This window comes from Maniola hyperantus, chromosome 10 (assembly GCF_902806685.2).
Source record: "Maniola hyperantus chromosome 10, iAphHyp1.2, whole genome shotgun sequence".
NCBI lineage: Eukaryota > Metazoa > Arthropoda > Insecta > Lepidoptera > Nymphalidae > Maniola > Maniola hyperantus.
The window spans coordinates 12,106,537-12,119,369 of record NC_048545.1 but is presented as its reverse complement, the minus strand read 5'-3'; the positions used below and the strand labels follow the sequence as shown (position 1 = coordinate 12,119,369).

Sequence of the window (12,833 nt, the reverse complement as noted above, 5' to 3'; positions counted from 1 at the left end):
TAGCCAAGTGTGGATTGGTAGACTTCACACACCTTTGAGAACATTCATCATCATCATCATCATCATGATCAACCCATCACCGGCTCACTACAGAGCGCGGGTCTCGTCTCAGAGTGAGAAGGGTTTTGGCCATAGTCTACCACGCTGGCCATGTGCGGATTGGTAGACTTCACACACCTCTGAGAACATTATGGAGAACTCTCAGGCATGCAGGTTTCCTAACGATGTTTTCCTTCACCGTTAAAGCAAGTGATATTAAATTAATTAAAACGCACATAATTCCGAAAAATTAGAGGTGCGTGCCCGGGATCGAACACCCGACCTCCGATTAGAAGACGGACGTCCTAACCACTAGGCTATCCCTGCTTCTTGAGAACATTATGAAGAACTAACTTCCAGGCATGGAAATGATGCTTTCCTTCACGGTTAAAGCAAGTGATATTTTAGTTCAAAATGCAACTTCTAAAAGTTAAAGGTGCGTGTCCGGGTACGAACCCCTTACCCCCGTCTTCCTAATAATTATAGGAAGTGGACGTTTTTACCACTAGGCACGACTCTTACTACTATTACCTACTATTAGACTATTACGACGGATAGGTACCTACCTACTCGGTGTAGATTTAGGTTGTTTTATAATCCCGTGGAAACTCTTTTATTTCTCGAGATTATAAGAAGCCCATGCCCATTTCTGTGATGCAAGCTATCTCTATACCTTTCGATAAAATTTGTTTAACGGATGCACCTTTAAAATCTCGTAGGAACTCTTTGACTGGGGTCCTTTTTCATAGGGTCTCAGCTCGCAACACGTCGCTAACCGACGTCGAGTGTAGCCGGGAGCATCTATCTATATTTGTAATGGAAATCACTCACGATAGTTTAAACGCTAGACTAAGTTTAATTTACTTTAAGTTTTATTACTTAATATTTTCATCGAAAAAAAAATTTAAACCTTAAAATACAAGGTCCTATTAAGCATCTATATATCGTGGTACATCCATGGAATCTCAATATGAGATACACAGAGACCACAGGTGAGCTTTGTTTGTCAGTTCGATTCTATTGAGCTTGTCGAAATAAAGGCTTTCAATCTCACTTGCGGTTCATATCCCTTCTGTCGAATTCATACAACCATGTTGCTAATAGTAATGGGCTTATTTACCAAGTACTTGTACTAATTGATGATCAATCTATCCATACTAATCCATACTTAATATTATAAATGTAAAAGTGTATCTGTCTGTCTGCTAGCTTTTCACGGCCCAACAGTTTAAACAATTTTGATGAAATATGGTACAGAGTTAGCTTACGTCTCGGGGAAGAACATAGGCTACTTGTTATCCTAGAAAATTGAAGAGTTCCCACGGGGATTTTTGAAAAACATAAATCCACGCGGACGAAGTCGCGGGCAGCCCCTAGTATAGAATATGTTGGAAACTACTCTATTTGGCTCCTAAACAGCGTAATGTAACCAGGTTGTTTGTATTGTATCAATGATAAAAAACATTTTTTTTAAATTCAGATACAAGTTAACCCTTGTCTGCAATTTCACCTGGTGGTAAGTGATGATACAGTCTAAGATGGAAGCGGACTAACCAGAAAGGCTATGGCAGTTTTTATTAAACAAATACCACTTTGGTTTCTACACTAGGTACATCGTGCTGGAACGCTAAATCGCTTGGCGGCACGGCAGGCCACGGCTTTGCTGGTAGGGTGGTAAGTAACTACGGCTGAAGCCTCCTACCAGACAAAATATAATAGGGTCTAACCTAAGTATTGTAAAGCACGAACATTTTCCTCCAAATATCGTTTTTTTATAACCGACAAATCCCTGTAGTATAAGTCCCGCAAATTGCTATTGCGCTGGAACCAACTCAGTAACATCGAAATGACGTCATTTTGACGTCAGCCGAAATAAAAATATACCATCAGCTCGAAACTTCCGTCTAGTGCTGACGTCACTAAAATGGCGGTCACACGCATTAGCAATTTGCGGGGCTTATATTATGTTATCATTTCTACGCAATTTCTACGCGTCTTGTTAAAGTCAGCGATTTGCCTGAGTAATGGGGACATCACACGGCTAATGATACGTCTTAAGGCCCCGAGACACCAAGCTTTATCTCATTATCACGGGCTTGACATATCTCAAGCACATCTTAAGGCCTAAACAAACACAAAGCGAGGCGGCAAAAGCACGGTAATACCATAGGAGGATCACCCTGCAAAGATGTTTAAATAATTTATAGCGACTCTTAGTTGCGACACAATAAAGGGCAATTCAGCTCGCACAGCGTTGCGTAATTTTTTTTTATTCATAGGAAGTCCTCCGATTTGTGTCAAAGAGTTCCCCAGATCTCCCAAATAGGAGACTGCGACTTCTCAACCACTCGTATAAGCCGGGCTAAACCAGTTGCCGCCACACTTTCTGTTTGACCAAGGCTTAACTACCTTACTAGCAAGTAGCAACTTAAGCCATATTCACTACCAACCTAAATCTTCTTGACACTGATCTTCAATCCTTTAAAATATCTTAGCTATGTGGTTTCACAAGATAAGACAAGCGACTGTTTGCTAGTAGCTGAAGTGGAACACGACAAGATTTATTTTGTTGATATTGACACGTATAAGTCCCGCAAATTGCTATTGCGCTGGAACCATGTCTCATTAACATCGAAATAACGTCATTTTGACGTCAGCCGAAACAAAAATATACCATCAGCTCGAAACTTCAGTCTAGTGCTGACGTCTCTAAAATGGCGGCCACGCGCATTCGCAATTTGCGGGACTTATTTACAAGTGTATGTTTTGTGTTAAGCGTAAACCAGAGATTCGAAGATTTGGATTGGAAACTGGCTAGCTAGATATGTTTGTTACCTAAGGGTGCAAAATAAAATGCGCAATGACAGTGACAGGTTGTTTTTACTGTCTCAATTTTAGGGTTCCGTACCTATTAAGGAAAAACGGAACCCTATAAGGGTTCCGTTTTTCCTTCACTCTGTTGTCACTTTGTTGTCTCTCTGTCTGTCTGTCAAGAAACTTACAGGGTACTTCCCGTTGACCTAGAATCATGAAATTTGGCAGGTAGGTAGGTCTTATAGCAGACAAAAAGGGAAAATCTGAAAACCGTCAATTTGTGGTAACATCACACAAAATGTTTACAATTTTCAAAGTAAGAAATCTATATCAAAACGGATATCATACGAAAGGGCTTTATTTGTGAATTCTAAAACAGATTTTTATTTATTTTTATGCATCATAGTTTTGATTTAACGTGCAAAATGTCGAAAAAATACGACTGTAGTACGGAACCCTCAGTGCGCGAGCCTGACTCGCACTTGGGCGGTTTTTTCATTTATTTTCACTTAATTTCATTTCCAAGTATAAGTTGTTAAGATTCTTCGTAAACCGGTTTCGTTCAAATTTTATTAAGTAGGTAGGTATGTATTTTTTTGTAGAGGTTCGGTATCTTTGCATGTTAAAAGTGGAAAATACGAAGCAAAATATAAAATTTTTGGGTTATTTTCACCTTGGCTAATACAATTTAAGTACCTTTTATGCCTTGGCCAAAGAATTAGTTTGGCCATCCAAAGGGGTAATGCTGCCAGCATCTTGGGTACAATGCCTCGCTGCGGTGGTCTCGATGAGGTTTTAGATTTAATTTAATTTATTTTAGTTTTAATTTAATGTTGTTTTTTTTAGATTTAAGTTTATTAATAGTTTATTTGTAATTAAAAATTAAATAAATAAATTTAAGTACCTACTACTGAATAATCTGAACGAGGCGAGAAACTCGATTTATTTCAGTAGGCTTAGCACGAGTTTACACCATCTACGTTTGACAGATTTTGATTGTCGAAATATCGATAACATCATAGGAAAATTGACTTTGACGGTTTGAGTTCATCTATTCAACTATAGCTGCCCTTCAAGCAGAAACCGCTAAATTAAAACACGTAGTACTGTATATGTACCTACTCTACAATTTAAATCGAGAAGTTTGAGAAATTTTTCTGACGTTATAATGTCCCTATGATTATTGAAATTTATTTGTATGTTAATTGTACTGCCTCAGTTGGTCTAGTGGTAAAGTGGTTAGTTTATTCGTCTGCGGGTAAAGTTCTGGGTTTGCGTCCTGTGTCAAGCTTAGGCCAGAGAAGTTATTGGAATTTTATCAAGAGATCCTCAGTAACAGCCCGGAGCTAGAACGTTGACTATGTTACACCCCTATTAGTCCTGCGGTAAAGGCTGTTGCCCCATCAAAATGTGAGAGTGGAGGAATAGACTTTGCACCGATTTTGGCACATACAGTACACTAAGGCACTATTATTTAGCTTCTGCGTGGTTGACTAGTCTACGTTGTACGATTGGCCTCCGTAGTCCGTAACCAAGTTTCGGTTAAGCGAACGTTATAATGGACTATTAACGCTGTCGAGTTGTACACTCATACTAATGCTGAATGAGGGGAGAAACTCGATTTATTCTAGAAAGTCATCTGTTTAATTGAAGCGACTCGTCGATTGCTTTGAGTCAGCGTCGAAGGGCTCTAAAGTGCCCCTATAACTTTTTCTATTGTTGCCAACCCTTCCGAGGGATCGAATGAAGGCTATTTATTTGGTCTCGAATCTTGTGACGAAGATTTTTTTGGTTCTACCTATAGCCTATCGGTTAAGGTTTAAAAGGTAACTTTACACTAAAGAAAATAGTACAATTGCGCACAGCATAGCTAATAATATTATTTAACAACTAGCTTATGCCCGCGACTTCGTCCACGTGGACTACACAAATTTTAAACCCCTATTTTACAACCCTTAGGGTTGATCTTTAACTATGAGATTTTAACATAATATGAGCTTAATATAATATGTAATACTGCTAATTGCAAAAATATTAACTACAAAACTTCTTTATAGACACTTCAAAACTGACTGAGTTTCATACAAACTTCAAACCCCTATATTACCCCTTCAGGGGTTGAATTTTGAAAAATTCTTTCTTAGCGGACGCCTACGTTATAATAGCTATCTGCATGCCGAATTTCAGCGCGATCCGTCCAGTAGTTTGAGCTGTGCGTTGATAGATCAGTCAGTCAGTCAGTCACCTTTTCCTTTTATATATGTAGATTTACTTAATTACTCTATTTTAATTTCTTGGATAACTTTTGTCTAAGTACCTATCTCTTGTAAAGATAAATAATTATTAATTATTATTTATCTGAGCTTTGAAAGTTTTAAAATTGAGCAATTCAAGGTTTTCACTTAGCAGCTAATCATCTAAGAGCAAAGTTTTTGAGAGAAAATTTGTTTTGTATTAATCTTCTTTTTCACTATCTCACAAATAAAATCGTCTTCTCATTCTATGATTTCTTTTCTAAATAAATTAGAAGATCGTGATATGCATCTAAGTTTCGGAACTTTTAGGGTTCCGTGCCTCATAAAGAAAAAGTACCCTTTACTTCGTTTACTCGTTCATTTTGTTGTCCGTCCGTCCGTCCATCTGTTTGTCAAGATCCGCAGAAACGCGTGGAGGTATCCAACATACTTATATCTACGGTCCCTAGGAGCTGTAAAAATCAAGCTAAATACCTACAGCCATTTATGCCGCAAATTTTGACACTCGCAAATAAATCAAAACCTATAAGGTACTTCCCGTTGACCTAGATTCATAAAATTTGGCAAGAAACAAACTTTTAAACCACAAGAAAATAAAAATTCGCTAAATTTTTAATTAGGTACTTATATCAAATTGAAAATATCTTTTTGCGATTGCAAAATTAACGAAGATAACATTACAATTTAAGTAACAAAATAATTTCACGTATCATTCCAACATACAGAACCCTAGATGCGCGAGTCTAACTCACACTTGAACGATTTATTAAGTTAAATATCTGGAGTTTTTTCCTTTCAGAAAATGATTCATGACTTGAAAGTGAAGTCAATAAAGGCCTTGAAACTCCGGGTCACTTGGGCCTTGGAGGAAAATCGAGGCTCATGAATAAATAATTTATTAAGACGTAATGAGCCTCGGGCGGGTTGTATTAAGGCTCATGTAAAGATTCAGTACGAGACTTTTGGGGGTTAATAATGAATAATACATATGTTCGATAAGAAGAAAAATCCGAAAGTCGTTAATTTTTAGATAGGTACATCAACCTAAAAAATATTTTTTTGCGTTTACAAACTTACATTTGCAGCTGGAGATAATTTCAGCAACAAAATAGTTTCACGTACTCTTCCAAGGTACAGAACCCTTGATACGCGAGTCTGACTCGCACTCAGCTGGTTTTTAAAGTTAAATAGTTTTTCTTTCCAATCAGAAAATGATTTATGCCTTGAAAGTGAAGTCAATAAAGGCCTTGAAACTCCGGGTCACTTGGGCCTTGGAGGAAAATCGAGGCTCATGAATAATTTATTAAGACGTAATGAGCCTCGGGCGGGTTGTATTAAGGCTCATGTAAAGATTCAGTACGAGACTTCCGGGGGTTACGTAAGATGTTTGACAAGAAACCTATGGAAAATAAATGCATGGAAGGTTGTGTGTTATTATTAAGTTTTGTTGATCTTTGTTTCTTCTGTATGTTTTTGCTTTTTGTGCTGTTTTCATTATGGATTATGGTCCGAAATAAAATAAAAAAATATTTATTTGTGAGTTGTTTTTATGAGAAAATGAGTAAGAAAACTTTTTCGTTTATTTTTTACCTTTTAAATGCTCATCCGCTTCATCGATTTTGACGAAATTTAGTTCAGAGGTAGTTTTCATCCGGCAGATGAACATAAGTTTACTTATTTTTATCCAGGAAAATCAGAGATCGCATGGGAATTTTGAAAAACCTAAATCCACGCCGACGCAGCCTGGGCATCAACTAGTATAAAAATAAGTTCAAGTACCTACTATAATTTTGCAAAGATAATATGAGGAATATTATCTAAATATATAAAAGGAACAGGTGACTGACTGACTGACTGACTGATCTATTAACGCACAGCTCTAATTACTGGATCGGACTGAAATTTGGCATGCAGATGGCAGATAGCTATTACGACGTAGACATCCGCTAAGAAAGGATTTTTGAAAATTCAACCCCTAAAAGAGTAAAATAGGGGTTTGAAATTTGTGTAGTCCACGCGGACAAAGTCGCGAACATAAGCTAGTCTGTATATAATAAGAATAAAACTAGAGAACCTCCTCTATTACATAATACGTGTTTATTACGCAAGCAGCTAATACGATTCAATAACAAAACGCGAGTGGGTGCCCTAAAAGCTCTTATAAAAATATACAATATCCCTCACAGACAAGACAAAAAAGTTATTCTTGAAATAATATCTAATATCTATCCTTTTCGGCTGGCCATGTTTTGACCCTTGTAAAGGTCTCGTAAAGTATTATCACAAAAAATATTATATTCAACTACATTACGCTCCAACGGTGGTTATTTGAATTTCTCTCCAGACTAGATAAACAATTTTGTATGTACCTACGGGTACCAACTTTTTGCAAAAGTTATTTTTAGGATTCCGTAAAATCGGTTACACTGTTGGACCGTGAAAAGCTAGCAGACATACAGACAGATAGACAGACAGACACACTTTCGCATTTATCATAATAGTATGAATATGGATTACCACTGCCAGATTTTGGGACATTCCACCCGGACTAAACCAGGGCGGGTAAGCATAGTTAAGTACACAGAATAGGCAAGCTGGGACAATGAAACACAAAAGTTTTTAAAGTATCTCATAGCTACTCATTCCTTGTACAGTCATCTGCCAAATCACCAAAACAAGCAGCCAAGTTAAGACATCGTTAGGAAAATGACTTTTCAGAATAAAATTAGCCCTATGGAAACCCCATTGTTTGCAAGTCGTTTTACAACACCGTGGCCTTTGAAAAATGATTATCGCCGAAGTTTCGGAGCGATCATAAAATTTAAGGGTGCCCTTACATAGCTTAATGAAACCAGTTTGAATAGAGTTATCCAATGTTGGGGCAAGAGCAACCGATATTGCGTTTCTGGGTTTCGGAACATGATGTTTGAGTATTAACAGTACAGAATTATGGATTGTCGGCTATCTATCCGTTGCATCTAGATTTTTTGAAACCAGTTTGATTAGAGTTGGCCAATGTTGGGCCAATTGATATTGCATTTGTGGGTTTTGGAACATGATTTTTTATTTATTATTTTTTATTTTTCATGTACTTACTGAAATTGTAATTAGATAGTAGGTAGTAATAAATTAAGTTACATTGGAAATGCTTATCTCTGAACAGAGATTTCCTCCAGCATCAAGGTTGCGAGTAAGGGTATTTTGATATTTGGGTATTAAGAGTACTGATTTATGGATTGGTGGTTGTCCCTTGAATCTAGATTCTTTAGAATAGTTTTAAAGCTTATAACGACAGGAATGATTTAACCAGTTTTTATTATCAGCATCATCATTTTTATCATCATTATAATCAACCTATCGCCAGCTCACTACCGAGAACAGGTCTCCTATCAGAATGAGAAGGGTTTGGCCATAGTCTACCACGCTGGCCAAGTCTGGATTGGCAGGCAGAGTATTAAGCATAATTATCTATATTACACTGTGAACCCACATTGTTGTAAAAATAACAATTGTAGCCATGATATTCAAGGTTATATTGTTGTATATAATCCATACTTATATTATAAATGCGAAAATGTGTCTGTCCTGTCTGTCTGCTAGCTTTTCACGGCCCAACGGCTTAACCGATTTTGATGTAAGTAATTGGAAACAGAAGTAGTTTACATCCCGGGGAAGGACAAGGACAAGGCTACTTTTTATCCCGGAAAACCGGAGTTCACATGGGTTTTATAAAAACCTTAATCCACGCGGACGAAGTCGTGGGTATCATCTAATAGGTACATTATAATCTCTAAGCTAAATAATTGATAGGTCTGAATCTAGTGCCATCTTTTCCCGCAGGAAGCAATAAGAAAGCGATAACAATAAGTTACACCTGTAATTTAAGTCTAGTTTAGAGATAGTGTACAACCGAATTAGCCACATTTTGTAAAGAAATTCATAATAAGTAGACCATGCTCACAAAAGCAAATGATTGCACGTGCGTAGCACGTCATGGCCCCGCGGTGTTTACTAAAAGACTTTAGGAACTACTTACTATCTTTATCTTCAAAAGCCAACCTTTTCATCATGTAAATAATAGTAGAACGTTATATAAGAATTCTATTTTGCACCTTTATTTTAAATCCAAATTTATATTCCTGAATTTTTTCGGGGTTACTAAAGCTTTTCAATTTTGGGTATGATAATTAATTTGTTCACTCTTGACAAAGGAACGCAAAAAACAAATTTTAAATTGAGCTCGGTTAAAATTTTAAATGATAATTACGAAACATAATACTTTTAACAATATACAAATTATAAAACCTCCGAACGCTATGGGCGTACTCCCACGGTCCAATTAAAAACCTTTTTCAAAACTTGGCATAAAAAAGCAAAGGCTTATCCAGTTTCAAAGTTAAAAAGCAACTTAAAAAAAGTGTTTGAAAGTATAAAAAGTTTAAAGCAAAATATTTAGTTTAAAGCAAAAAAAAACATAATAAAGTTAATTTTAAAGTATCATGCAGAAATGACAAACATTTTCATCATTCATTTGAAAGTGACGGTATTCCCAACGAAACGGTATTCTCAAAAAGATATTTGCGGTTAAGTTGTTTTCACTCCTCTCACACTTGACATATTTTCACTTTCACCCCGGTCGATGTGACTACCCTAGAGATGGATTATTTCACAGGTAGCATGTGAAAAATCACATGAAAAGCCTTTCATAATTATTTAACACTTGCTGATTTACTTAAAGTAGACTATGAAAAATCACAAAGCAAAATCTTACAAAGTTAAAAACAATTACCTTTAATTTTGCTTTATTATTTAAATTTCGCGTCTGCATTGGTATCGACCTGAGCTAAGACGCTAAAGTGTTAAAAAGAGAAAAATATCTAAATAAGTGAATGAAGCAAACGATTGTAAGTGCGAAAATTCACTTTCCGTGAAAAACCAGCAGGGAAATTTCAGCGCTATTGATCTTGATCATAAATCCTAGTTAAATTAATGTAGGGAACGATTGCAAAAATTTTAAAATTACTTTCTGTGAAAAATCACCTGTGAATAAACCAAATAAAAATTATTTAAAAGTAGCAAAATGCCCATCTCTTGTTAACCCAGAATTTCTTCATAGGAGAGGCTTTTCATATTTAAAACGTGGTTTCTCTTGGAGAAGGTCAAGTGGTCCGGAATTTGTGTCGCTTGCGAGCTTTTAACTCTATTGATTTTCCTTTAAATGTATGGGTTCCTACTGAGGAATTGTGAGAAAGTAAGGTCAGGGTACTTACTTACTGCTATTCCTTTGATGAAAATTTAAATTGCTACGGACTACGTATTTAAGACGCCGAGTACAAAGCTTCAAAGCATTTTCATTTGTGTTATACACGATTTATTTAAAGTACATTTTGACTACATACATTTTTAATTTGAAGATTATTATTATTTATTTTCACGTGGCTGTGACCCAATTTTGCTAACGAGGACAGAAAACTATTTTGTTATTTTGACTTTTTTTCCAGAAACGTTAATAGGAAGTATAAGTAGAATATAATAAAAAGAGCAAAGAATAATTTTTTTGATAGAAAAAAAACCGGCCAAGTGCGTGTCAGGCTCGCGCAACTAGGGTTCCGTAATACAGTCGTATTTTTTCGACATTTTGCACAATAATTCAAAAACTATGATGCATAAAAATAAATAAAAATCTGTTTTAGAATGTACAGGTAAAGACCTTTCATATTATGATACCCCACTTGATATAGTTATCTTACTTCGATAATTGAAAACACTATTATTATTAGCTTATGACCACAATTTAATTTTTTTGTGTGATGTAACCACAAATTCACGGTTTTCTGATTTTCCCCCTAATGTCTGCTATAAGACCTACCTACATACCTACCAAATTTTATGATTCTAGGTCAGCGGGATGTACCCTGTAGGATTCTTGACAGACCGATAGACAGACAAACAGACAGACAACAAAGTAATCCTATAAGGGTTTCGTTTTTCCTTTGGAGGTACGGAACCCTAAAAAATGAGCTCTTACTAAAGACTATTCTTTACGTATTGATTTTGCAGTTAGGTAAGTTATCATCATGGCTTACCACTTTCGAAGTAAGCTAATAAAGCATCAAGATATATTTAACGTACTCTTTCACTTACACTTTTATTTATTTTCTAATACTACCTCGTGGGGTTAGGTTTTTAAGAATTCCGTGATTCTCTTGATTTCCTGGGATAAAAATGCCTGTATACGTCACTAGGATGCAAGTTATTTCTGTACTACATCAAAATTAATTGAACTTGTGGGCCTTGAAAAAACTACGGACAGTCGGCCAGATATAATTTCTCATCCATACTAATATTATAAATGCGATAGTGTGTCTGTCTGTCCGTCTGTCTGTCTGCTAGCTTTTCACGGCCCATCCGTTTAACCGATTTCGACTAAATTTGGTACAGATATAACTTGCATCCCGGGGAAGGACATAGGCTACGTTTTATCCCGGAAAATCAAATAGTTCCCTCGGGATTTTTAAAAACCAAAACTCACGCGGACGAAGTCGCGGGCATCACCTAGTTAATTAATAATTTTATTTGTGGTTTGCTGTAAGTACAGTTTGCCCTACGGCATGTACCTAGTGCTGTAAGCTGAACCATAATATTATTTGCTATTTCAATCCATCCCATATCAATACAGCATTATAATCACATTCAACCAAGTCGCGTAACAGATCTACGTTACTGTTGATTGGGTCTGACAATGTAGGATGGTCCAAGCTTTTGTTAACGATATCACATTCAGCCTTTATCAAATACCGCAAGCCTATCTATGTAGTGTACTGGATACTAAATCAGACAATAGGTGTTGTATGCTCTTTGTGGAAGCATATACGTAGCGCAATATTGTTACGATATTTAATGTATACAGAATACTCACGTAGGTCAATTTTGTGAGCGTATTATATACGGTTTTGGTAGTGCTGAGAGAGACAAAGGCTAAAATTATTAAAAATAGAATTCGGTTTACTTGATTTTAAAGCTAAGATGTAGTATACAGGTGTAACCAGAACGCTAGCAAAAACTGAGCGTTAATTTCATACTACCTAAACACAATCCAATACTAATGACCAATTACCTCATTTTGTAGTTTTAGTGAATTAGTATTTTTCGAACTCGCAATGTATAGTGTGCAAAACACGAGTCAATGTCCCGCCTACGATGCGGCATTGACTTCGAGTGGCCTAGTTACGCAAAGTTCGTTGACCTCTTGCGTCAGTCAGATTTTTTTTTTAAATCTCACCTGATGGTAAGTGACGATGCAGTCTAAGGTGGGAGCGGGCTAACCTGGAAGGAGTATGGCATGTTTTATTATACGTGTTGTTTTATGTATGGGATGTTTTAATTGCAATATACATATATTTTATCTTGAACTTTTACAAAATGTAGGATTTTTTCATATATTTTTTGCGTTTTTTTTTTGTGGTATCATATCAGTAATCATCAGTACTATCACTTTTTTTCGTTTTTGCTAGCATTCTGGTTACACCTGTATATTGAAGCGATGGTAGCCTAGAGATTAAGATGTCGGCCTCCTGGTCAGGGTGTCTAGAGTTCGATCACGGACACGACCGTCTAACTTTCCCAAGCTATGTGCGATTTAATAACTTGCTTTAACGGTAGGAACTATTTGATTTTCCGGGATAAAAAGTAGCCTAGTCCTTCCCCGGTATACAAGCTATCTCC

The 12,833-nt window shown here is 36.4% G+C and overlaps 1 protein-coding gene across 2 annotated transcripts in view; it reads right to left on the bottom strand.

Annotated features, from left to right (window-relative positions):
* The window catches only part of LOC117985950 (C3 and PZP-like alpha-2-macroglobulin domain-containing protein 8), a 228,620-nt gene that overhangs the window by 130,116 nt on the left and 85,671 nt on the right, over window positions 1-12,833 (bottom strand). The gene's annotated exons all lie outside the window — the stretch shown is intronic.